At 39.2% G+C, this 26,625-nt stretch overlaps 1 protein-coding gene and 1 pseudogene across 1 annotated transcript in view; one reads left to right on the forward strand and one right to left on the reverse strand.

Moving 5' to 3' along the window:
• CDH20 (cadherin 20) overlaps window positions 1–26,625 on the reverse strand; it is a 203,984-nt gene that overhangs the window by 139,177 nt on the left and 38,182 nt on the right. The window lies entirely within an intron of this gene.
• LOC123326709 lies at window positions 401–492 on the forward strand (annotated as a pseudogene).

The following is a 26,625-nucleotide window of genomic DNA, read 5'->3' on the forward strand; positions in this document are numbered from 1 at the left end:
CATTGACCCATTCAGACTTTCTTACTCATTCTAGCTGAAGACAGCATTATTCAATTGCTGGACAGCTACACAGGTTTAGAGATGTACTCAGTTGCAATGGAACAATAAACTTTGCTGCCCTTTTTAGGATTTGAGCAAACTACCTTGATCTTGTTGCACTGTGGTTCAGCTAGCAGAACAAGTAAATTACAGATGATATGTTTGGCTCTGTGGTATTCATTCATTCTTTTCTTTTTTCTTTTATTTCTACATTCAATAAACATGTTCTGAGCATCCCGTATAATCTAGGCATTATACCAAGTGTTAGGTACTTGGTCTAATAAACACTTGATAGCACTTACTGTGTGCCAGGTATTGATTCATTTGATTGTCATAACAGCTTTATAAGGTATTACATTTTAAGACTATACTTTCAGGGATCATTTCTATAGTTTGTTATAAGGTATTACATTTTACAGAAGAGGAAACTGAGTCACAGAGAGGTTGAGTGACTTGTCCAAGGTCACACAGCTAGTAAGTACAGAACTGAGATTAGGACTGAGGCAGGCTGGCTCCAAAGCCCATGCTCATGCTCCTGACCCCAAGTCTCTTCTCTCCTGGAACTTACAGTCCAGAGGGGACACAGATAACAAACAGGTAAATAAAAGAGAAACAAAAATTAAAGAGTTATGATAGGTCTATGGGAAACAAACGGTAATGGAGAATAATGGGTAGCTGCTTAGGGTGATCAGGGGAGATTTCACTGAATGGGGGACATTTAAAATGAGGCAGGAAGAGTGAGAAGGAGGCAGCCAAGTGGAGGGTTGAGAGAGTTTCCGGGCCAAGAGAAGGTCGAGTGTTCAAGGAACTCAACAAGGACCATGGGGCTAGAGCAGCCAGATGGGTGTTTGTTCCCTCAGGGGTAGAGTGAGCCAGAATGGGATTTGAGACAAAATGCCTGGAAGAAACTATATGAGACAGAGAAAACTATTTGCTTAGATGAGAAAAATATTTCTTGGAATATGGGGAGTTTAGATGGGGATGGGGAAACATATGGAGGGGAAGTAAGGAGGACAAAAATGTAGGTGCGTCCCAGAGAAAGTCTTAGGGGTTTGGCCAACCACCAAGAAACTCAGAAATGCTGAGATCAGGGCAGTCTGTTCCTGTGTCCTGGGTTGATGCCCATGGAAGCAACAATCCCTTTCCCAACCAGAGGATCTTAGAGCCAGGCATATGGGGTCATGAGTAGCATCAGAGAGGCTCTGGTGTCCCAGCATGGCTCCAAAGCTAAAACAGTTCCCAAGTCCCCAGGAACACAGATAGTGGAGAGAACAGCTGGGGTTGAAGGAATCACGCAGACAGCCATCAGGGATGTCTCGGGAGACTTTGTGTAGGTGAATGGCAAATGCCCTCAACAATGTCTTGCTACCATGAAAGCTCTCCCTTCTTCCCAGAAAGTTAGGCCGATCCCAGGAGAAGGAGGTTTGCTGAATGCCAGGGATGAATTCCCAGGTACCCCTGCAGAATGGAGATTCAGAACAGAAGTGGAATAATGGAAAAATAAAGCTGATCTCTTGCACATCTGAGTTTGTGGAGTTAGGCTCTTACTTGCTTCACATGGAGGCATCTTCCAGGTTTGGTAAAAATTCACCTGCAGCAAATATTCACACCGCAGGTTGATTACAAACCCTAGAATTAATGCCAAGTCGCTTGGAGGCAACATGTGTAAACTGTGGGAGAACTGTCAAACAGAGAGGAGGTCGACTCTTAGAAATCACTGCAGATTTTGGAAATAACCGTGGTGTGTGATGAGGTGGAGCTTGAAAAAGCACAAGAGAATGTTTTAAACCCTCTGGGCAGATTAAAGGAGGTCTTCAGACGAAAGAGAGAATGGGTGAAGGTACTCAAGAGTTTTAATTTTTTTTTTAACTTTTAGTAAATTAAATTATTGGTTTTAAGAATACCTAAAAAAGGTGCATTCTGAAAATGATTTTTATGGCTTCTAACTTGGACTGTGATTTTTCTAAATGAACCCTAATAGTTATTTTTTTAGCAGTACCAGCTAAAGTGAGATTACTGTTTTTTAGTCTAAGAAATGGCCATCAAGGTAAAAGTGAATCAAATACCCCCTCAGTGGTGTTTGCTCCTCATTTGCCAGTGATGCCTGCACCTGTGTACACACGCACACACCACACACACACACACACACACACACATGCACTGGCATGGGTAGAGATACTCCGCCTGGGGGGAGAGTTGGGAACCAGGCTTCACTTCAGGGCTGGTGCACAGTCTCAGAGGGAGATGGATGGTTTCTAGGACTATTGGAAAAGTACCTGTTCTTCTTTTGAAAAAAAATGTCTTGCTTTGCTTTTATAAAAAGAAATTAACACTTTTTCATAGAATATCCCCATAACTAGATCCCATATCTAGCAGTAAAGACATAAATACGTTGTTTGGGGGGAGTGGGAGTCTCAGGAAAGAACCTGGGAGTGGAGGTTAGGCTTGGAGGGTTCCCATGTGCCTCTTGAAATGGCCATCCATTATCGAGATTAATGACTATGACTAGGGTTGGACTGGGAACCAGCAACCAGAGACAGCTGCTCATGCATCCAATTGTGTGAGAGTCAACAGAGTCATGCCTATCAGCATATTTAAAAGGAGCAGCCTTACTGTTGTATGGATAACTAATGGAAGGGGGGGACATATTTTAAAGTGCCAAACCCACTGTATCAGTTTAAATGGTTTTATAATTTTCTTTAGCAATATTTACCTGGTTGACTATCAGCATGGAGAGGAAGAATGTAGAGGCAAATGAAGGTGGAGGAGACTGATGAATACTGAGAATGGTAACTCTGGGTTGTCATGGGAGGTGGTAGATTTCTTTTTTATAGTTGAGAGCACTTGTGCAAGTAAGCAGACAGATTGGAGGTTGTGATCAGAGAATGGGGTCTTTTTAATTTCAGAAGTTTTGATGATACAGATTTTGGAGTTGATGAGGCTGGAATGTGATCAGGGTCATTAGTGGCTCAGATAATGTGAAGGAGAAGGTCACTGGAAGTAAGGAGATCAAGGGATTGAAAGCCAGAGTTGGGAAAGCTCATCCCCATGAATGTGGGAGGAAGCAAGAAAGAAGATAAGGTAGAGATAAAGAGGACAACTCAGATCTAGAAACTGATATAATAGTAGCTCATATTTATTCAGCACTTACCAGGTGCCATGCACTGTTCTAAGAGCTTTATATATTATCATTGCCCCATTTTATAGATGAGCAAAGTGAGGCTCACAGAAGTTCACGGACTTGTGCAAGTGACATTGCTAGCAAGTGTCAGAACTGGTTCTCAGATGAGGGCAAGTCTGGCTCCAGCAACCTACATTCTTAACCACCTTGCTCTGCTGTATCAGTGAATGGTAAGGTAACATGGCAGGTAACAGGGAGCCAGTGGGTATAGCCTGAGACTTAAAGCAGCAGGAGGGTATGCAAAGGGAAGAGGGAGGAAGTAGTAGTTTCGGGTAACACAAACTCTTGGCTTGGAGTTAAGAGAGGCACGAATGACAGACCAGCCTCCACTTAATAAAGTGGCAGCTTCCAGACAGCAGTTCCTCCTGGGGGAGCACAGGTATCGTTAAGGCAACGAAGTGGAAGGAGCATTCTGTGGAAGGGTAAAGCATATTGGAAGTCTCCCAGGCCCAATGGGAGGGTGGATAGATGGGCAGGGTAAGGGGGGTCAGATGTACAGACTGTGTGGAGATGAGGATTTGGTGAGACGGGCCAAGTGGGCTTGGGTTCCTAGCAGCCCAAGCGTTCATTTTTGTAACTGCCAGTGAGACAGCTATTGGTAATGCAGTGGGTATCCTCTTTGCTAGGGCTGACATAACAAAGAACCACAAACTGGGTGGCTGAAGCAACAGAAATTTATTGTCTCGTAGTTCTGGATGCTTGAAGTTCAAGTTCATGGTGTTGGCAAAGTTGGTTCCTTCTGGGGACTCTGGGGACTCTGAGGGAGAATCTGTTCCATGCCTCCCTCCTAACTTCTGGTAGTTTGCCAATAATCTTTGGGGTTTCTTGACTTGTAAAAACATCACTGAGATCTCTGCCTTCATCTTTGCATGCTGTTCTTTGTGTGTTCTTTGTGTTTGTGTCTATGTCCAAATTTCGCCTTTTTATAAGGATACCAGTCATATTGGATTGGGGCCCACCATATTCATTTTAACTGATTCTACCTGCAACAACCCTAGTTCCAAATACGGTCATATTCTGAGGTACCAGGGATTAGGACTTCAACATACGAAATCTGGATGGAAATCTGCTCACTTCTGACCTCTCCCATTCATTCAATATCCATTCTGAGCACCTGAGCATTTGAGACACTTTACTAGGTATAGTAGGGAATATACTGATAGAATGAAACAAAATCCCTGGCTTCAGAGACCTGGAGTTGGTAGTGGTAGAAGGAGAGGGTAGAGTATGAAAAACTCAGATAACTAAAAAAAGTAGAATCTGATAAATGCCATGCATGAGATATGAGTAGACTGCTACATAAATTAAAAGATTATTTGAGGGGCTCCTGGGTGGCTCATTCGGTTAAGCATCTGCCTTCAGCTCAGGTCATGATCTCAGGGTCCTGGGATCGAGCCCCATATCAGGCTCCCTGCTCAGTGAGGAGCCTGCTTCTCCCTCTGCCTGCCACTCCCCCTGTTTGTACTCTCTCTCTCTATATCAAATAAATAAATAAAAAATCTTAAAAAAAATAAAAGATTATTTGAGAAGGGAAGTGAAGTCTTGCAACTGATTTGGCGTATTTTTTATTGTACAGGTAAGGAATCTCATTACCAGAAATGTCAAATGACCTCCTGGAGGTCTACCTACCATAATTCCGCTCTTTTAATTACACCATGGATATAAACACATTTGCAGACCCATTTTCTAGTATGTCAAATTGTATTGTAAATGTATTATTTTAAAAATTATTTTTATATAACTGATTAGGAAAAAGATTACATGAGCTTGTAAACACAAAGGGAAAATAATGTTTGGAAGAAGTCATAGACATTTATATCCAGAGCAAAGTGACTGAGCTGTTGACTAAATATTGACTGTAAATCTTCAGCCACCCACTATCGACAGGTGACCATCTGCCTACCGTTATACACAATTTATATTATATGTATTTGATGCCAAAATGCACAGTTTCTTGAATCCTTTAAAAATAAAATCATTAACCACCTTGAACCACTATGGTCTTCTGCTCCCTTAATAGCTTTCATCTTCCTAAGTGAGATCAGAATGACCTAACTGGGAGAAATGGGCTGGGCTCTACACTTAGGCCTGGATTCTGTATTGCTCTGACAGATAAACACTGATTATTATCAATGCAATTCCAAAATTTAAAGATACAATGTTGAGCTGGGATCCATGGACTAGAACTTGGTAACCATGGGAGCAAAATGTTTGCCCTGAGTTTCATACGTGGTTAGGGGTGGATTTGGTGGGTATTGTGGCTTATGGTGTGGAAAGCGTAGGAAAAGAGAGAAGATGAAGAAGAAATTGGTCTTATCCTTTTGGGTTTATAGTGAAATATCCCTCAGAAAGTGGAATTATCTTAGGAACTATCTTAGGGCAAGAGGGAGTGAGAAGTGGAAATCTGGAATCATTAATTCAACATAGAATTTCTGATTTATTGTATGCAAATGGAAAATAGAATTGACTTTGTTATTGACAACATTTAGGATATTAGGGTTCTGGGTTACAGATGGGTCTGTTTCTTGGCATCAGAATTCCTAAAGTCCCGTAAACTTGACCCGACAATGATCCTACCACTAGAGATGAATTTGCCATCTTGTTTGTGGCAATGAGGAACAGTAACCAGAAAATGCATCATTGAGCCTCTGATTTGGGAAGGATAAATAGTAGGAAAAAAAAGACCTATAGTACTTTTTTCAAAGAGACTATTTTTAGGGCAGTTTTAGGTTGATAGCAAAATTGAGTGCAAAGTAGGGAGTTCTCATATCACCCGTGCCCCCACACATGCACAGCTTCCCCCCATTATTGGCATCCACCACTGGAGTGCTCCATTTTGTCACAAGTGATGAACCTGCATTGATACATCACTGTGATCCAAAGTCCATAGTTTACTTACTGTTCACTTTTGGTGTTGTATGGACAAATGAATAATGACATATATCCACAATTATAGTATCATACAGAGTATTTTCACTGCTCTAAAAACCTCTGTGCTCTGCTTCTTCATCCATCCCTCCCCTCAACTCTTGACAACTGCTGATATTTTTACTGTCTCCATAGTTTTAGCCTTTTCCAGAATGTCATTTGGTTGGAGTGATACAGTGTGCAGCCTTTTCAGATTGGCTTCTTTCACTTAGTAACATGCATTTAAAGTTTCCTTCATATCTTTTCATGACTTGATAGCTCATTTCTTTTTAGCACTGGATAATATTCCATTGTCTGGAAGTACCACAGTTTATCTATTGACCTACTGAAGGACCACTGTGGTGGCTTCCAAGTTCTGACAATTATGAATAAAGCTGCTGTAAACGTCTGTGTGCAGGTTTTTGTGCAGACCTAGCCTCTTTTGGGTAAATAGCAAGGAGTGCAATTGCTAAATTGTATGATAGGAGTATACTTAGTTTTTTAAGAAACCACAAGACTGACCTTCAGAGTAGCCGTACCACTTTGCATTCTTGCCAGCAATGAATGAGAGTTCCTAGTACTTCACGTCCTCGTCAGCATTTGGTATTGTCAGTATCGTGGATTTGGGGCATTCTAATAGGTTTGTAGTGGTGGTATCTCATTGTTTTAATTTTTATTTCCCTAATGACATATGATATGGAACATCTTTTCATAAATTTATTTGCCATCTGTGTGTCTTCTTTGCGGAGGTGTCTGTTTACTACTTTCATGGTTCAAAATCTATGATGGACATTTTTAATCATAATAATCAAGAAGTGGAGTTAGCTTTGGTTTTAGCTCTATTGATTTTCAAGTAACAGCACTGAATCCTCATTCTCTCCTCTCCTCTCACCCTCTTTTCCTTTCTTCACTCATAAGATATTTTAGTGCCTGATACATGGCAGTCTCTAAACTGTGTTTAATACGTGTCAGTGAATATAATGATGAAGAAAATGGACATGGTCTTTGTCCTTGGCCTTTGGAGGGAGATGGATAGTAATGATCTAATCTTCAAATAAAAAATTGCAAACTGTGATAAGGTGAGCAAGGAAAAGGTAAGAGAGCTATGAGAGTGTATAAAGGGAGCACTGACCAACAGTGTATGGAAAGGGAAGCCTTTCCTGAGATGCTGGCATCTGTGCTGAGTGCTGAAAAGGCAGGGGCATCAACAGGCATAGTGTGGAGACCGGAGGTGTAGGGTGGGTGAGAAGGTTCCAGAACAAGTGCAAGGGACCAAGATTGGAGTAGGCCAGGGGTAATAGAAGAACTGAAAGAAGGCCATGGAAGCTGGCGCAAGCAGGAGAGAGGCAAGAGGGCTGGAGGAGGAGGCCAAGGGGTAGGACAAGTTTTCAGTGAGCAATAAGATAAGCAGGTATTAGCCTTGTAAAACTGTCCCATAGCTGCCTTTGGAAATACCACAGAAAGCAGGCTGGGGCAGGAAAGGGAAGAGCTTGCACCAGAGTAGCGATGGAGATGAAAGAAGAGGATTGATTTCGAGAAATACTTAGGAGGTAGAATAGTTTTATAATCTGCCTTTTCCACTTGACATACTGTGGATATCTTTCTACATTTCAAAAATGTAGGTTCACATATTTAGGTTTCTGTAGTAGTTCTTTGTACAGATCAGTAATGACATATTCAATAATCTATTGATAGACTTTTTTTTTTCAATTATAAATGACTCCACAAATAATACCCTTTATGTATTAATTGTTATTCCCTTAATGGATATTTTACATTAGATGCCAAACTAACAGACTTTTATGTCAGTTTATTCTCTCATAATAAGTGTGTGAGAATTCTGTTTTCCATCCCCTTGCTAACCCAGTGTAGTGTCAATATTTTTAATTTTAGCTGGCTAAGATAACAGTTAAAGGAAATTTAATATCTTTTTTTTTTTTAAGATTTTATTTATTTATTTGAGAGAGAATGAGACAGAGAGAGCATGAGAGTAGGGAGGGTCAGAGGGAGAAGCAGACTCCCTGCTGAGCAAGGAGCCCGATGCGGGACTCGATCGTGGGACTCCAGGATCATGACCTGAGTCGAAGGCAGTCGCTTAACCAACTGAGCCACCCAGGCGCCCCGAAAGGAAATTTAATATCTTAACTTGCATCCTTTTGATTACTGATGGTACTGGCTATCTTTTCATATGTTTACTGACCACGTATATTCATTCTTTTGTGAGTTATTTATTTCCTTTCCCCATTTATCTTTCGGGATGTTCTTTCTGTAGATTTAGCATCACTCTTCTAAAACGTTTTTCATATGTATATGATGCAAAAATGTTTGCTGGGTTTTGTTTGCCTTTTAATCTCGCTCAGGGTTTCCTAGTTTATTTTGTTTTGTTTTTACCACATATATTTTTTCACTTTTAAATATTGAGTCTGTCATCAGTCAGTGTTTTTCTTTGTGGTGCTAGCTTTGTTGATATGCTCAAAAACCATTCCTTACTCCAAGGCTATACAATTATTTTCCAATCCTTGCTTCCTATTATGAATTTGGTTGGAATTTGGTATGAGGAGTAAGGAAGGGTTACTTGTTTAGCAAGTAGCTAGGCAGTTGTACCAAGACCTTTTATTGATAACCACCATTTCCCTCCCTGATTTGAAGTGCTATCTTTTTTATTTACAAAATCCTCAGATATGTTTGAGCTCAATTCTGAACTCTGTGTTCTGTTTTTGCTCCCTTACCCTGTGCCAGATTCACACTGTTTTAATTACTATTATTTTGTTACACAATTTTTATATCTGGTAGTGCAGTTTTGCCTGCATTCTTCTTTGTCAAATTTTCCTAGTTATTTAAAAATATTTATTCTTTTAAAATGGATTTTAGAATTATTTTGCCAAGTTACAAAAATATCCTACTGCAGTTTTGGTAGGGATTGAATTACATTTGTAGATTACTTTTACTCTAGCATTATGGGTCATTACAAATTTTTTCAAATAGTGATTGGAGTGTTTTAATTTTGGAGCAAGTAAAACTTAGCATATATTGTGACCCATCTTTCAGAAATCTATGAGAAATTGGCAAGCTGTATGTTATATAATTCACTAAATCACTGTATGGTTCTACATGATTTATTCATACAATAAATATTTACTGAATTTGGCATATGATAGATGCTGTTCTAGTGCTGGGGATAAAATTGTGAGCAGACAAGGTCTCCTTTCTCACATTCGGGAGGAGAGCAGCCAGGCAGCTTGCTTTCTACCAGAGATGTGGGCGGGGGGAAGAGGGGTAAGCTTGGGAAGGCTGTTGTAGCTGCAGGTAACTCTTTCCAAAAACAGTTGCTTTGGAACTAAGAAAGGAAACTGAGTTGCAGCTGGTCATGAGGGCAAAGGTTTTTGTTTTGTTTTTAATATGCGAGTTACTAGAAGATATTTATCTGCCACAGAATGATCTCTAGATAGGGAGAAAATAAATACACAGAGGAGAAAGGCAGTGCCTGCAGGTTCCGATTCCTTGAAGGTGAGAGTACAGGAAATGTACTTCTCAGGTGGAGTGTTAGCTTTTGATAAAAGGAAAGACATTATAAGAGGAAATTCAGGGAGGGTGGCCCCCAAAACAAGTAGATTAGTGTTTATTTCATTACTGGAATTAGAGGTGCTTTTGGATAGGCAATCATTAAATTTATACTACTTTGCCTGTCTTTCATCAGTTTCAGGCAAAATGGAATGTTTTATTCCAGTGTTAGGCTGGGGCATCATAACTTCTTTCTTTGAAGCGGAATTGCATTCAGCGTTTAAACCAGTGCTTAGAACAATGTTTGGCACATATCTGACATTTAATATTTATTGAATTAATATGCAGATTAGTGAATGAACTACAGTTTTGTATTGCAGAACAGAATTTTCATAGTGTACTGGTGATGTCCTATCTCCCATATACACTTGTACTTCTGTGTCAGTACGTGGTGTTTATTTCACTCTTCCATGTGGCTAGCAGAAAAGGCATTGAGCTTGGGGATGGATGGCTCAATTGTATTTTCTTATTTGCCCAGCCACTTTATAGTTAGTTACTTAAGGTTGGGGAAGTTATTCAGCTTCTCTGGATTTTACTTTTGGCATTGTAATATGAGGCAATTGGAATAAATCTGTGGTTTTCAATCCTTTTAAACCATTGGGCATTTTCTTCAAATGGAAGCTTTCCTGGAGCCCAAAATGTAAAGCAGATAATCTCAGACTCCTCAGCTGAAAATGGGGTTGTGAGAGAGTGGATCCCATCCATTCGCAGCAGTGTCCTTCATCCTGTTTCCACTCTTCCTGCATCTTGTAGGGGCCCCCGAATAGAGCAAAATCTAGAAACCTAATAAGGTTATCTCTAAGGTCGTTAACAATTGCATAAGTGATGAATATACATTCTCATGTGATTTTTAATAATCCTGTGAAGTAATGAATACTCAGGATTATTATATCTTTTATGGATTTGGGAACTGAGGTTCAGAGTTTATCATTTGCTGTTACCTCATGACTGATAAATGAAGGAACTGGGACCAGAGCCCCAGTCCTCTCTTCCTTGTTTGGGCAGTCTTTCTGTCACTGTCAAATGATTTCCCCCACTGGCTTTATGTTGATTCAGTGGAGTCTCTGGTTAAACTATCTGAAAGGATTTCTGCCAGAAACTAGTACTGTATATTTATATTACAGTTCACATCCTCACATATGTCATAAAAACACTTAAATATGTTTTCCTAAATGTTGTTCTACACCTGAATTAGCTAAGTTACAGAACCTTTAATCAAATAGCTAAGAAATAATGAGCTGTGAGGAACCATTATAATTTCTCAACAGAAATCTCTAAAATGCAAATTAAATGAATTGACTAAACACTGTTTAATTTTGAAATCAGTTTCATTTTAAAATGATTTTCACATTGAGACAGATGAAGCACATAGTTTTATTTAATGTGAAACACGTAAAAATAAGATCAATTTTAACCCGAATGCATATTGAAGACTTAAAAGTTAATTAAGATTAATTATTGGGTTGGAATAGGGTGACGGTTTGGGTGGCCTCATCAAATAAGGACTATCATTCCGGATTAACTTCCCTAGAGTGTTCTGGACTTTCATGTCTGAGCTTTCTCATGCTGACCTTTCCCTTGGAATGCTGTTTCCAATCAGATAAAAATATTACTCATCCTTCAAGGCCTCAGAAGCTGCTTTTTCTCTGAAGCTCCCTCAACATCATGGCTCCTCTTTCTTCTTGGACAGAATTAATCTTCTTCTTTCCCTCGGGGCTCCCCAAAACTTTGCACTGTGTGGGTAGCACTCTTTATACTGTCATATAGCCAGTTGTAAAACTGTCCTCCTTGCCAGAGCAGAAACATTAAGTACTTTAAAGTTGTCCCCCCCCCCCCCCCCACAACTGTAAAGGTACTATATACTCAAGGAGAGAAAATTTGGAAAAATTACAAAAAGTTAAAACAAAAAAGAATAATTTCTTTGATCCATTGCCCTAGTATAACCAGTGTCTAGAATCTGAAATAATTTTTTCTAATGTTTTCCCCACCACGGACAAATAGATGTTGACTTTAGTCGGGTAGGCATTGTTGATGCTAGAAGGTAGTAGAAGACTATAAAACTATCTTGTCTGACTCTTGATGTCCAGTGTAGTCACCTGGCAGACATATATTTATGTCTGTTCTATGTCTGTACACATTATTCTATGTATATTTAGAATAGAGAGGGGGCATTTGCTCAGAGGATGGACAAGCTTGTCTAGAAAGTACTCTAGGGATGCCTTGGTGGTTCAGTCGGTTAAGCATCTGCCGTCGGCTTGGGTCATGATCCCAGCGCCTGGGATCAATTCCCTCATCAGGCTCCTTGCTCAGCGGGGAGCCTGCTTCTCCCTCTTCCACTTCCCCTGCTTGTACTCACTCTCGCGTTGCTCTCTCTCTCTCTGATGAATACATACATACATACATAAAATCTTTAAAAACCCAAAAAGGAAAGAACTCTAGAAAGTCTAGAAAGTACTGTGTGAAGGCACTTGACTCTGGAAATCTCAAGAAATTTAGCAGAGTTTTATGAGTTCCAACCTTTTTGCCAAATGAGAACTGCTCTCCATTGAACTGAGCAAATGGACATGTATCCCAAAGGGAGAATACATGCTCCTGTAGGTTCGCACAGTTAATGGTCTGAGGGTGACTGGGGATAAGAACCATGACTTGGTGGCTTACACTTTGAGCACAGACCCTGGCGCTTGTTTACCTCAGGCCCCACTCCTCCTTCCCCCCACTTCTTTTGGCAGAACTCATAGTCTGCTGAGGTTAAGAAAGCCAGGCTCTGGAACACTGAGAGAGCTGTGCTTGCCATAGGGACCACCCTGATGGTCATCAGTGTTCATTTACTCTAAAGAATATCAACAATGTGATGGGGGCTGTCTTATTCGTGAAAGCTGAGTGCAAATATGGATGAAGCTAGATCACTACTACTGGAGCTCCTTGCTGACAAAAATTGAGATAGTCTCACACTTTCCACTTTTAGGATACCAATAATTGAGACCCTCTTGTTTTTTATAACATTTTTAAAGAATATAACATTTATCCAAGTTCCTTGTAGAGATTTTGTAAAAGGCAGAAATGTATGAAGATATAAATCAAAATCAACCATACATCTACCACACATCTACTGCCAACACTGTCATGTATTTACTTCCAATTTTTTTCCTGTTAATACATAGGTACACAATTAGGATAGCATTATATATAAATATGCTATCCTGTTTTTCATTTAACTTTAGCTAGCTATGTTTTCATACAGATTATTTTTAAGTAGGGTGAATATTCAGACAACATTTAGAAGTTGGCTTAATATTTTGTCATCAGGATGAACTAAAATTAACCATTCCTCTATTGTTCCAGTTTTTTCCATGTTAGATAGAAGATTTCAAAGAATGTCTTTTTATATAAATTGTATAAATTTCTAATTATTTCCTTATGGTAAATATGTAATATAGGGATTATTGGAACAAAAGGTATGAATTATCTAAGAGTCTTTATATTTATTGATAAATTTCTGGCTGGGGAATTATAGACATTTGCCCTTCTACCAGTAATTGTTCTAATACATCCTTAAAAAACTTGAGTGTTATATTTGAAATATTAGCTATTTTTGATAAACATAAAAGATATCTCACCTTTTAAAAATTATACTCTTTAGATTATTTTTTTCATATATTTGTCTACTTTTGTCTTCTATATTAATAAACATATTTTATGTGGGGTCTTAATGTTCTTGGATGTTGATTTCTTGTTTGCCATAAATATGATATTGGTTGTTGGTTTAAGGTAGATATAGTTTATCACATTAAGGCAATAGTTCTCTTTCTTTCTTTCTTTCTTCCTTCCTTCCTTCCTTCCTTCCTTCCTTCCTTCCTTCCTTCCTTCTTTTTTTTTCTAAGTGTGTAAGTAGTATATTATGATGGGTTAAAGCCTAGGTTTGGAAATAAGATGTTAAACAAATTCTTCCACGTCTTTAAGCCTTAATTTTTACACGGAGTTCTGTGATGCCATCTTGTGAATATGGTGATGAGATGGTGAAATATTTAATATATCTAAATTTTTTTTAAAACGATTTATTTATTTATTTGAGAGAGAGAGAGTGAGAGAGAAAGAGAGAGAGAGAAAGAGTGGAGGGGAGGAGCAGAAGGAGAGGGGGAGAGAGAAACCCAAGCAGACTCCATGCTAAGCATGGAGCCCAGTGCAGAGCTCCGTCTCACAACCCATGAGATCATGACCTGAGACGAAACCAAGAGTCGGACGCTCAACTGAGTGTGTCACCTAGGCGCCCCTGAAACTTCTTTTTTGTATCTATTGAGCAAATCCTATCAGATTTATCTCTTGTCTACTAACAGATTCTTACATTGATGTGGTAAAGTACTTGGCTATAGTGGGATGTTATCTTTATTATGTTCTCAAATTTTATTTGCTTCAAATTATTTTTTTAAGAGTAAATACTAATGTGGGGCTTTTAATAATCCTTTAGCTAGAAGTTAGCAACTTAAACAATTGAGTACTTGGAGTTAATCCCTAAATGCTAAGAGAATCCTGAAGATTCTATAAGAAAATAAAATCAATCTTATTGATTTATGTGTCAGATATTTATTTAGTGCTCACAACTACAGTTGAAAAATATTGTCAGGCAGTCTTCTTGGCCACAGTGGCCTAGCCACACTTTTGTTTAGATTTTCTAACTTATTGGGAATAATTAAATGAGAAAAGATGGCACACTGTGAGGGGTGCTCAGACTCTTTATGTTTTCATGGCAGAGGGTAGGCATTTCTCTCTACCTTCAGAAGATTTGTTTCAAAGATTGAAATATTGAAGACTATATGAACTTATTGTCAAAATTAGACTGCATTAGGACTTCTGTTTTCTTTCTCCTGATGAGATACGATGAACAAGTTCTGAATGATGATGATAAATGACTTTAATCTGCTTTTGGACTGAAAATTGGGTACAGCATTTTCTGAGTGATTTACTATTTAAAAAAATCTCTAAAGTGAACATACCTACAAGCCTGACAAAACATACTGGCAAAAATCTGGTAAGTGATTTTCACCCATTCTTTATAAAATGCAAGAACCATTGCTCCCAGCTTCTCTCAATTAGGGGAATAAGAATAAGTAAATTTCTTTTGTGGTTTCTTTTCAGAAAAGAGAAGACATGCCTCTGTGACAGATTTGTGTGCGAGGTAGGGAGGCCTTGTTCCGAGATCTGGCAGTCTTACAAGCCACAAGGCTGGGATCTTTATATCACTTAGAAACTTGTGGATGGAGTCCAGCTCTTTCCCACTGGGGAAAGGGCCCTCCCATGGCCATGCTCGGGAACTCCACTCAGAAGAGCCTGTCTTTCTCGCTGTCTCTCTTTTTAGTTCCGCAGGCGTGGGGGAAAGAAGTGACTTCTTTTAATGTACTGAAAATAACATCCACTGAAAAATTCTGCATCTCAATGTAGTATCTCATTTTTCTGGTAGTCTTGGAGGAATTCCAGACATGTAAATATTTCAGATACCTAAAATTTCCTACCATAAGCACCAGACTGTTTTTAGAATGTGACATTTTTGATTGAACTAATTATCAAAGGTATTGCTACTTCTCTTTAAAAGCAGAGGATACAGGACATAATATATGATGATCCAGTCTTTCTAATAAGCACTACTGATGATACCATGTTGTAACAATAAAAACAATAAAACAATAAAAACACCAGAGTGCTTCTCTGGTCATTCACTATGGGTCAGGCACTGTTCAAGGTCCCCTACAGCTTCAAGTGATTTACTTCCACATGTATTTCCGTATAACCGTATGACATAGGGACAGTGATAATCTTCATTTCAGAGAGGAAACTGAGGCACAGGGAGGTTGAGAAACCTGTCTGAGACTGTAAGGTAGCTAGCAGAAGAGCTGGGGTTCAGACCCCTGCAGCGGGGTTCCAAATCTGTGTCGTTAACCACCACATGATGCTCTTCTCTGGGCCTTTCGTGGTAGGTCCCTTTGGGCTGGTGAAGGCTGTTTGCTCTACTCTTGTGCATTCTGAGAAGGTGTCTCCTTAAGCTTCCCTCCTGTCATCTACTGTTTCTCTCCGTTTTCACCCTCTCTGCCTTTCAGTTTGCTGCTATTCGTTGGATTTGGACTTGGGAAATCAGCCTAAGAAAGCTTATTAGAATTGCATATTGTCACCACTTGCTGCTCTCTTAGGAGAAAATTGTATGAGCAATAGTACATGAATCTGTGGATTTTATTTTTTTAATCTCTGCAAGTCTTGGTTCTGGATAAGGAAGAAAATCCAGTATTTTGTCAGTGCCTAGTAATAAGGACAACACTAATAGTTATTTGTTGGGTATCTACTGTCATTCTGTGCTAGATACTTAACCTCTGTTTCCTTATTTCAAACCCTTGTCAGCTCCTAAAGTGGGGATCATGCTCCCCATATTCATAGAAGAAGGAAGGAGGTCTCTGAGAGGTTAAGACACTTAACCAGTTTTCACCCAGCTAATAAGCTAAGACTCAGGTACAGGACTTGCTGACTCCAAAGCTCTTGCTTTCTCATTCTACCCTTTTACCCTAAGTATTACTCTGTTTTCTTTAGCAAGGATTATTTCGATTTAAATGACCTTGCTTATTGTTAGCTTAATTACCATGGTGCATTTAGACACATGCTTTGAAGTGTGGACTGAGGGAACAAAGTGGTCTGAGGCTTTATATTAGAAACAGTATAAGACATTTTTGAAGGGTTGTTTTAAACATCATTCAATCATGTTTGTGGTCCCAATAGATATGAAATGATGGAGTTTAACGTGTCTACACTCCGGAAGTCCAGCTAGGTATTGCTGTGGGGCATGGGACATGGATTAGGAGGAAATGGGAACGAACTGCAAAAGATGAACCAAGAGACATTTTGGATATGGAATGAACAGAAGTTTGGCCTTATTGGGAGGTGGTGATGAAGGAAAGGTCAGGAATGATTTTCAGGTTTCTAGTTTATTTGAATTGGTGAAAGAGATCTTATGCCCTGAGATGTGGAATATAATAAATGGATGACTTTTGAAGGGGGAATGTGAGTTTTATTTTAAACATTTAAGTGTGATGAACTAGTGGGACACCCAGGAAGAAGTGCTCAGCTGAAATCTGACAAAGAGGGTCTATTTTCTGATTGTCTTCATAATTAACGGGGATTCTATAGGTTCCTGATGAGAAACTTGGTGTTTTTGATAAAGGTGGATTGTCATATGTATCAAACATTTTTGGATTGCTTCTCCAGCATTCATTCTCCCTTTTGCCTTTCTTGAATCACTCAGATCTACTTCTAGAGAACTTCTCTTTTTCATTCTCAGCCAAGCTCTTTGAATGAGACTAACCTACCCATTGGGTAGGCCTTCATGATTTAAGCTCACCACCACATCCTCTCCTGACTCCTCAGGATTGGTTTTATCAATTGAGATGCCTTGAGCTGCAAATAACAGGATATCTGAGTTAAAAGTGTCATAAGAACCAGGAGGTAATCCCCCCAACAAGATCTCTAGAAAAGGCGCTCCAAGGTTTTTTCATGGCTCAACAAAGTCAGTCTCTAGATCAGCCTAAGATTCTCATGGTCACAAGATAGCTGCCACAGTTTCAAATATCTCTTCCTTTTATAACAATATCCAAAGAAGAGTAGAGGGAGTAGATGTCTACTTACATTTCTCTCTATTATTAGAGAGGAAAGTCTTTTCCAGAGGCCCCAAGTAGACTTCTCTAAAGGTTCTAATGACCAGAATTGCGCAGGCCCTGATCCAGTCACTGGAAAAAAGTAGTGTTATTATTATGATTGACTTAGTCCAATTATGGTTTATCCCTTAAGATGAGGGAGTGGCCCACTTCCCTGAGCCCACTGCTGCTCCATACTTGAACAAAAATCAAGGTTCTGCTATCAAGAAGGAAGGGGATAACAGCTATTGAATAGGCAACATATAGTCTGTTGCACTGGGCCTCTGATTCAGTAGACACAAGTAGATCTTTGCAGGGGTATCCTTCTGGCAAGAACTTCCTTGCTCTTCCAAGAGACCTATAAATACCCTTTTTCTATGAACCATGTGATAATGTGGCTCTGAGATCTACAACTGCTGCAGCCACTATCGTTGCTCTGAAGGGAATGCATCTGAGGACTAAGACAGTACACAGATTAGGGCATAGCTGTGAGAATCACAGCAGCACATAGTGGGAGCCTTGAGTATAGGGTGGACTTCTGGATCAAACTGTAACTGAAGCTGGTTATACCTCCAGGTGTCCAGTTATAGAAGAAAAGCCATTCTTTATTTTTACTTAAGCTGTGTTAGGCTAGATTTTCTGGTACATGCAGTATGAACAATTTTTATAGTGAAAGGGTTGGGGAAAAAAAAAGGTTGGGCATTTGAGCAGTGAGGCCTCCTCTGTTTCTTTCTGTCCTAATGAGGAGTCCTGATCTCATTTTCAGTTAGTTCTGAACATGATTGGTAAAATTCTAATATGCTTTTTATCTTTGTAGCAAGGAACTTTTATTTACTCCAGACAACTAGAGGGCTACCTCTCTATTTGAAGAAGGCAGTGAGGACAAGATAGCTATATTGCCCTAGAGACACGTAACTTCAAAGTTCTGTGAGAAATATAAATAAATAAACCCCCTCCAAAATCCTCTGTATTTAGTGAATAGAGCAACACTATTGTTCATGTTCCCTGCCCAAATGATTCTTCCAAACCCTTCCAGATTCAAAGTAAGCTGCCCTATCAGAGATTAAATGAGGCATTCATAACGCATACCCTCAAATCCATGATCTGCTCTTATTAGGCCTAAAAAGTGGTGCCTTACTTATGAACACAAATGTCGGTGTGTCTTATAACCTCTTATTTCAGCTCTCAGCATCTTTGTCCTCTTCGAATAGATGGCAACTTGGTCATATTTAATTGTTGTCTGTCTTTTAAGAGTGATTTAGTTTAAAATAAGCAAATAGGTAAGCAAAAAGTGCTTTAAGCCTGCTTCTTCAAAATGAGCAATGCCCCTGTCCTCAGGGGCTGTCAGATTTATGTCCTTAGATGAACAATAATTACATTAATAACTTTAAGGGCTAATTAGCATTTTATAGTAAACACATTGTTCATCACACTAAGGGGAGGGACGGCTGTATCCTTTCTGTAGAATAATTGCTTTTCAGAATCAGAGCCCATTTATCTTACTTCAGCAATACGTGCCACCAGCTGACCAAGAAGTACCTCTGTGCCGATTCTTCCCGAGCTCCAGTCTGATTAATTCTTACAACGACCATTGCAGAAATTCAAACAGGAAAATAGGAATTAATTTCCCTTTCTACCGTGTGAGCCAAAAAAAAGCAACCGGTACCTTGTCATCTCTTCTTCACATCATTTTCCAATGCTTTTCTCCCTTCGTTTTGCTAAAGTATTTATAGAATATGTTCAGTCTGAGACCACACTCCCTCTCTGCCTTCCCCAGGCTCCGTGCAGTGCAGGAAAGTGCTATGGTACTTCTTTCTTGCAGCAAGTCCTGGGAGCACACTTTGATTTCACTTTCGATTTTGCAAGCTCAAAGCTAACTGTGGATAAATTTAAGAAGACTTTTCATCGGGATATTGCCGCTCCTCCCCAGAAGCCCCCTTTTGGAGGCTTTCTCTGCCTGCAGCCACTTTTAGTACTTCCCTTAACTCAGGGTTGCAGCAACTCCAAATCGACAGTCTTGTCAGAACGAATGATCTAAAATAAACATCCTCTTGTCTGCCTGTATTACTAACCCTGACAAGGATGCTTGGCCCATATCAGCCATGAGCTGAAAGTGCTTAGGCGTGCACTGCGCATGATTCAGCAGCAGGTGGAGGACAGATAGAAGGCCTGCGAAGGGCTCATGACATTACAATCCAAATGAAATCCTCAGAGGACACCCACCTGCTTTCTCCCTCCTGGCAGCCTTCTTGGTGGTAAGGGTTACCTCATTTAAACAAAACCCTTGGAGTCAGTCAACAAATCACATTAGAACAACCCCACAATGACCATTTTATGTACAAAGACATGAGATGAGGGAGAACATGTAAATCTCAAACCCATAGTTTCATAGTCGAGGCTCCCCTCTGATGTTTTCTTTGCTACTCAGAGTGCTCTATAACTTTGATATCTCTGGGATTCATACTGGGAACTATCTAACGTACCGACAACTGTCCGTTAGTAATAGACATTCTGTCTCTTTGGACCTCAGGAATATTTTGTAGGTTTTTCTTTCCTCTTATTAAGCTTTATACTGTGAGCCTGAAGAATAGAAAGAGAACAGTTGCTAAGTTTGTATATTCTAGATCTCAAAACCAGGGAAACCAACGCAATGCTATGAAGGGATTTTTCTCTTAATGTTTTAAGGTTTGGTGTCCTATTCTATAAAGCCATTAAAATTCGACATTATGGTTTTCCAAAGAGCCTTAACAAAAATTTTCAGGGAGCATAGTGATGCTTCAAAGCTGCTGAAATTATATGTGCCTAGCACAAATTAAGTAGAAATTGCTTGATTATTAGGCTTATCTGATCAATTAAAATAGCCAATCGGAATAAGAGAAATCCACTTTTGTGCCATAATTATCTGAACTGATTGTGTGTGTCACACTGTCTGAGTCATTATCATTTTTATACATCATTTCAAGAGACACAGACAGCCTAAAAGCTTGCAAACTAGGTTTTTTATAAAGAAAAAAAACTAATTGTGGATGTTATTCTTAAATTTTCATTTTATATCATATTTATCCAGGCATCCAAGAAAGTCTTTAATACTATGGGAAAACTACTGAGGGGGAGAAAAAAAGGCCACCTTCCAAATTTATCACAAGATTTTCTTAAATTGCTACATGTTCTCTCTTAGACTGACTATTTGCAGTATATATTCTATTCCTGGTAAGTAGCCCTGAATGTCTCATATTAATTCTGCCTGGAATGTGGTTGTTTCCTTAAAATACATCCCAAGTCACACCTAAGCTCAAGTGCCAAATGCCAGGCCTTTAGAAATTAAAACAACAACACAGAACTCTTTTCCTCACCATCCACCTGATTATTTTGGTCATACTTGATCTAATTCAGAGCTTTTACTAAAGAGAATAAGGACATTCATCAGCCTTGATGGTTAACCTGATGTGTTAACTTGACTGGGCTACAAGGTGTCCAGATATATGGTTAAACAGTGTTCTGGGTGTGTTTGTGAAGGTGTTTCTGGATGAGATTAACATTTGAATCAGTAGACTGAGTAAAGCAAATTACTCTTCCCAGTGTGGGTTGGCATCCAATCCACCAAGGGCCTGAACACAACAAAAAGGCTGAGTAAAGAAGAGTTCACTCTCTTTGCCTGACTGCCTCTGAGCTGGAACACTGGTTTTCTCCTGCCTTCAGGAACTTGGACTAGAATTTATACCATTGGTTTTCCTGGGTCTCCAGTTTGCCAAGTGCAGACCTTGGGACTTATACAGCCTCCATAATCATATAAGCCAATTTCTTACAATATATACACATACCCTGTTGGTTCATTTTCTCTGGAGAACTGTGTCTACTATATCAGCTAACCAAAGTCAACATAATTTTGAAAATGAAGCTATTTCATCATCCTATTGTGTTAAGATTTAATTTTTAATACTCACAGAAATACTTAATCTGTTCTTGGTAGAATGAACCAATAGTGAGCAAACTGCTGTTTAGCATTTTAGTGTTTTCTGATGTAATAGAGCCCTGTTGGCCCTTGCGGATCTGCAAGGAAGGCAGGGACATCAAATATGTGCAGGTTTCTGAGGTGAAGAGTAACATAAATCCAATATATAATTTCATCCCCCAAGATTTAGACCCGTGGACTAAAACCAGATAAATGGCAATACTGGGGAATCCGAAGTAAAGGGCTCAAATAAGCACCTGCTGGTTATCTCTCAGTGTTGTTCTTCCCTTGTTCCATTGTAATAGAGTTTATCTGCATACATAATTGCTCTGTTAGAGATTGCATTTCCCAGACTCTCTTGCAGCTGGATGTGGCTACGAGACTCCGTTCTCTCCAGTGAAATGAAAATAAGGGTGCCAAGTGCAGCTTCTGCAAGTAATTGTCTAGAAGGAAATTACTTGTTCCCGACTTCCTTTTCCCACTTTTCCCTGTGAGAGCCATAGATTGGGAAAGGGATGTGGGGGTGAACTCAACTTTGACTATGTCAAGTCTAAGGGTTCCAAGTTGGAAGGAATGCCAGTCTGTGAATGGCCTCATGGAGCAGTGCTGCCTCATGTTCTATATAGAAGAGAAATAAACTTCTAGCCTGTATTTGTGTTGTTGTTATATCAGCTTAGCTTTTACTCAGCCTTGCTATTACAGCTTACTGTCCTTCTTAATGAAACCTTAGCAGAATCTCTAGGTTTACCTGATATTTCTCCTCTATAAATAACTTAACTCCATGCCTGCATTCACAGCTATTCCTCACCACTGTTGCCCTGATTGCTGATCTTTTGGGGGCTGTTAATACCCTGAAGTAGCTCATATATTATACAGAAAACCTTGTGAGTAAGCGAAAGCTACACCTCCAAAGAGACATGTATATATACTAAACTTATTTTACTCATAAAGAAACTGTCTGCAAAATGTGAAGTTGAAGGCTTAAGGTTTTTAGCGTATTTATTTTCTCATTCTCCTCTGTCTCTGTCTCTTACACACACACACACACACACACACACACACACAGTATGTATTTTAATAATAATGAATTAGAACAGCTAATCACAAATTCAATAAGAGGCAACATCTTTCTTTAAAGGAAAGGTCAGATTGGAAAACTTAAGTTTTCAAGAGAATCAGCACCTAAGAAGCTATGCATTTGTGTTTCATATTAATGCTAGAAATCTTTATCTTAGATAATGCTAAAAATATGACTGGTAGTTTGACAGAAAGTGACTTTCTGATGGAAAAATAATGGAAAAAAATAATATGGATGAGGGTAGTTTATAACCAAATGTACACCAGAACCCATACAAATGTATATGTAAAAATTCAGTGTAGCTATACAGCCTTGATTCTTTTTCTTTAGAAAGTAATTGGTTGTTTTTTGTAAAAATGCTGCCTATAGAGAGTTGAGTACTCTTGCCTTGTATCTTTTATACATTTGATAGGAAAATCAGGATAAGGAACCAACTGCTATGTGTAGATCTGTGCATTCCTTTGACCTGTGAACAGGATCTGCTGGAATTGATTTGGAGGTGAGTTGATTTTACACCTCATGATTGGCCCACACAGAATCTTGGTGGCCCAACTCTATTTTAGGTATGGAGAGCACATGCCATTGTGCTATTATTAAACTTCTTTTAAAAATATTTGCAAGCGGGCGCCTGGGTGGCTCAGTTGGTTAAGCGACTGCCTTCGGCTCAGGTCATGATCCTGGAGTCCCGGGATCGAGTCCCGCATCGGGCTCTCTGCTTGGCAGGGAGTCTGCTTCTCCCTCTGACCCTCCCCCCTCTCATGCTCTCTCTATCTCATTCTCTCTCTCAAATAAATAAAATCTTTAAAAAAAAAATATTTGCAAGCCAGGACTGTATTCAGAAACTTCATTATATTAAAAATATATTCTGTCAATGGGGTAACAGTTGGTATCAGATCAAAATATGTTTATGTGCTTTTGTGATCAAATGAATCATATTTTCAGCAGATACTTTTCTTAAGTCGATAGGTAACTCTTTCCTATTTCCTCCGGATCTGATTTAAGACTAGACTGCTTCCCCATTGAAAAAAGAGAGGTGACAGAGTTACAGAAAGTACTTATTGGTTTATGACCAATTTATATATTACTTGATTTATATATATATTTATAAATATTTGTTAATAAATTATGCACTATATATCCTACATTATGGGTTTAGTCATTCTCAACTAATCTAATGTTTTTGTTGTCCTTATAAAGGCTTACATTAAGATAACCTCTTTTTTTTTTTTAAAGATTTATTTATTTGACAGAGAGAGACACAGCGAAGAGGGAACACAAGCAGAGGGAGTGGGAGAGGGAGAAGCAGGTTTCCTGCCGAACAGGGAGCCTGATGTGGGGGCTCGATCCCAGGACCCTGGGATCATGACCTGAGCCGAAGGCAGACGCTTAACGACTGAGCCACCCAAGCGCCCCAAGATAACCTCTTTATTATTGCTGAAGACACCAAAAATTGAGTGGACAAAACTGATAAATAGTAAAATAAGATGGATTATTTTATTAATAATAACAACAATAAGACCAGAGTGGATAAACCAAGAAAGGAGAACCCTCTACAAAATGCATAAAACCTATGTCTTTCACCTGTGTTTGCTTGGTGTAGACAGGTCCCTACTGACCTACACCTGAAACTGGGAGGGCATAGTCAAACCTTCAGTAGATAACTGGAAGCCCCAATCTTCAAGTCCAGGAGAATCTAAAAACTCTGAAAGTGTTTAGAAATGGTTTAAACAGAAAATTTTTCATGAGTTTAAAAAAGGGTGGGTAGATAATTTTGTGTAAAATGCTAATTGATCTCTTAGTGTCTTGAAAAACAGACACAAGCAGAATATAAAAATATTCCTCTCCAAAGAGGTGTTCAATTTTTTGAAATTCTAATATATACCAGTGTGCTTCTATATACTTTTTTGAAAAGAGTAATATTTTTGGTTACAGTTTCAAACTAAAACCTAAAGGTTTACGGTTTTGTTTTTTAGATTGAAAAATTACCTTTTAAGGAGTTATGGGAATTTCTCTCCATTTGGAACAGACCATCCTCTTATTCTTGGAGGAATACATAATATACAGTTGTGGAATATTCCACTATGGTGGATATTATTAGTTATGCAGATATAAAGCAAAATCCAACCCTTTACTCTCAGGATGTTTTGACAGTGAGGCAATTCAATAAAAATGCTTTACACTGAATTGTTAAGAGTTGTGTTAAATAGTGGAGGTTTGCTGTATTATTTAGGCTTTTATGGAGTATAGTTGGTGAACACCCTCCTTCCCAACACACACATTCTAAATTTAAATACAGATCCTCTATGCTTGAAAATTATGATTTGATCTAGATAGGATTTCAAGTTAAGATAGGACTCAGAGAGAAAGACACATCTGATTTTCTTGTCACTTCATCTTAGAGAAAAGATTATAGCAGAGAGCAGAAGACAATTCAGAATTTTTGGGAAAACTGTACTGACAGACTTGGACTTTTATTGTCTGAGCCTTGGTGCCAAATCAGTCCCCAGTCTTTGAGGACATGGTTTCCCTTGAGAAGAAGGGATGTCTGGGCGAAAGGTTAATGTCCTCAGACTTGGAATAAGACAGAAAGTGGACCTTGGATTGAGAAGGGCAACTTCCTTCACATCTGATGGGGACTCATTTGGTCCCAGATACCAAGGCGAGGAGGTGGGTGGTGACTTCTTAGAAATGGGTGGTTCTGGTCCTAGCAGGTTTGGGGCCCTAGGCTTTAAAAGCAGCCACTTTAGTAGAGTTGTCAATTATGTTTTGTGTTATACTTTCTTCCGTCATCCCTAAGCCTTTATTAAAGGCTTGGTTTCATACGTACTGCAGGGAATCAGGGTCTGTCCCACGTTTTGGAAAGAGCAGCCAAGAGAAGAGCAGTCAATAGCTCAGTCATGGTGGCGGCAGTTGCCATGGAGGGCACATCTGGTCAGCAGGATGGCTCTCCTTGGGGTGGAACGGAAGTCCCCATGGAATGTACTAGGGAGCTCTGAAATTAAGGCAGCAGCCTGAGAAATGGTAGGAGAATCTGATGGGGGCAGATTTCTGGCAGTTGGGTAAAGGAATCTCATGCAGTAGTAATTAGATCTAAAGTAAATATGATCTGCTGGAGTCAGGGATAGGTGGGTTTTATGTACAATAAAAGTCATTCCTATTAGAGGAATTTAAAATAACAAAACAAAAATACCCCCCAAAACCCCCAAAGCAGAAGAGTTAGACAAACTGAGTTGGGGCAGGACAAGAGAAGAAAAGACAAAGTAAAATCCTGCCTTTGAATGACATTGCATCAATGAAGAGGGATGGACGTAGATTTGCTCGTGGGATCATCACGGACAGGGCTGAGAATGTGTAATTTGATGTATTGGGGGATGCTGCAGTGTAAACCAAGGGTTGGCCCACTTTTTCTATAAAAGGTCAGATACTTGGGGACTTCAGGCTTTGTAGGCTGGCCAGTGTACCACGGCTTCTCAGCTCTGTGGTCATGGCATAGAAGCAGCCCTAGACGAGCCATCAGTGAATGAATGTAGCCATGTGCCCATCAAACTCAATTTATGGACACTGAAATTCGAATTTCCTATAATTTTTAATGTCTCAGATGTATTCCTTTGATTTTTTTCCCAACCCTTTAAAAATGTAAAAATAATTCTTAAGCTGCAGGCTGTATAAAAAATAAGCAGTGGAAATCAGTCAGAGAAAGACAAATACCATATGATTTCCCTCATATGTGGAATTTAAGAAACAAAACAGATGAGCAAAAGGAAAAACAGAGAGAAAGAGAGAGACAAGCCAAGAAACAGACTTGTAACTACAGAGAACACACTGATGGTCACCAGAGGGGAGATGGATGGGGGGTGGGGGAAATAGGGAAGGGGGATTCAGGAGGGCACTTGTCATGATGAGCACCAGGTGATGTATGGAAGTGTTGAATCACTATATCGTACACCTGAAACTAATATAACACTCAACTATATTGGAATTAAAATTTAAAAAATGATAAAATAAAAACCATAAAATTACTATAATTTTACGTATGATTGCTGATGGACAAAATGTTTAATCTTCAAACCTTAGATGAGAAGACTTAGAGTAAAACTTTGATTTTAATAAAATAAAGTATTATATATAAGTATAAAAAAAATAAGCAGTGGGCCATAGTTTGCTAACTTCTGGCCCCAATTAGAGGTGCTTGATGGGGCAGATACTGTCCCTGAGGGAGCATTTGGGAAACTTTGGGAGG

The sequence above is a fragment of the Neomonachus schauinslandi genome, chromosome 14 (assembly GCF_002201575.2).
Source record: "Neomonachus schauinslandi chromosome 14, ASM220157v2, whole genome shotgun sequence".
Classification (NCBI taxonomy): domain Eukaryota; kingdom Metazoa; phylum Chordata; class Mammalia; order Carnivora; family Phocidae; genus Neomonachus; species Neomonachus schauinslandi.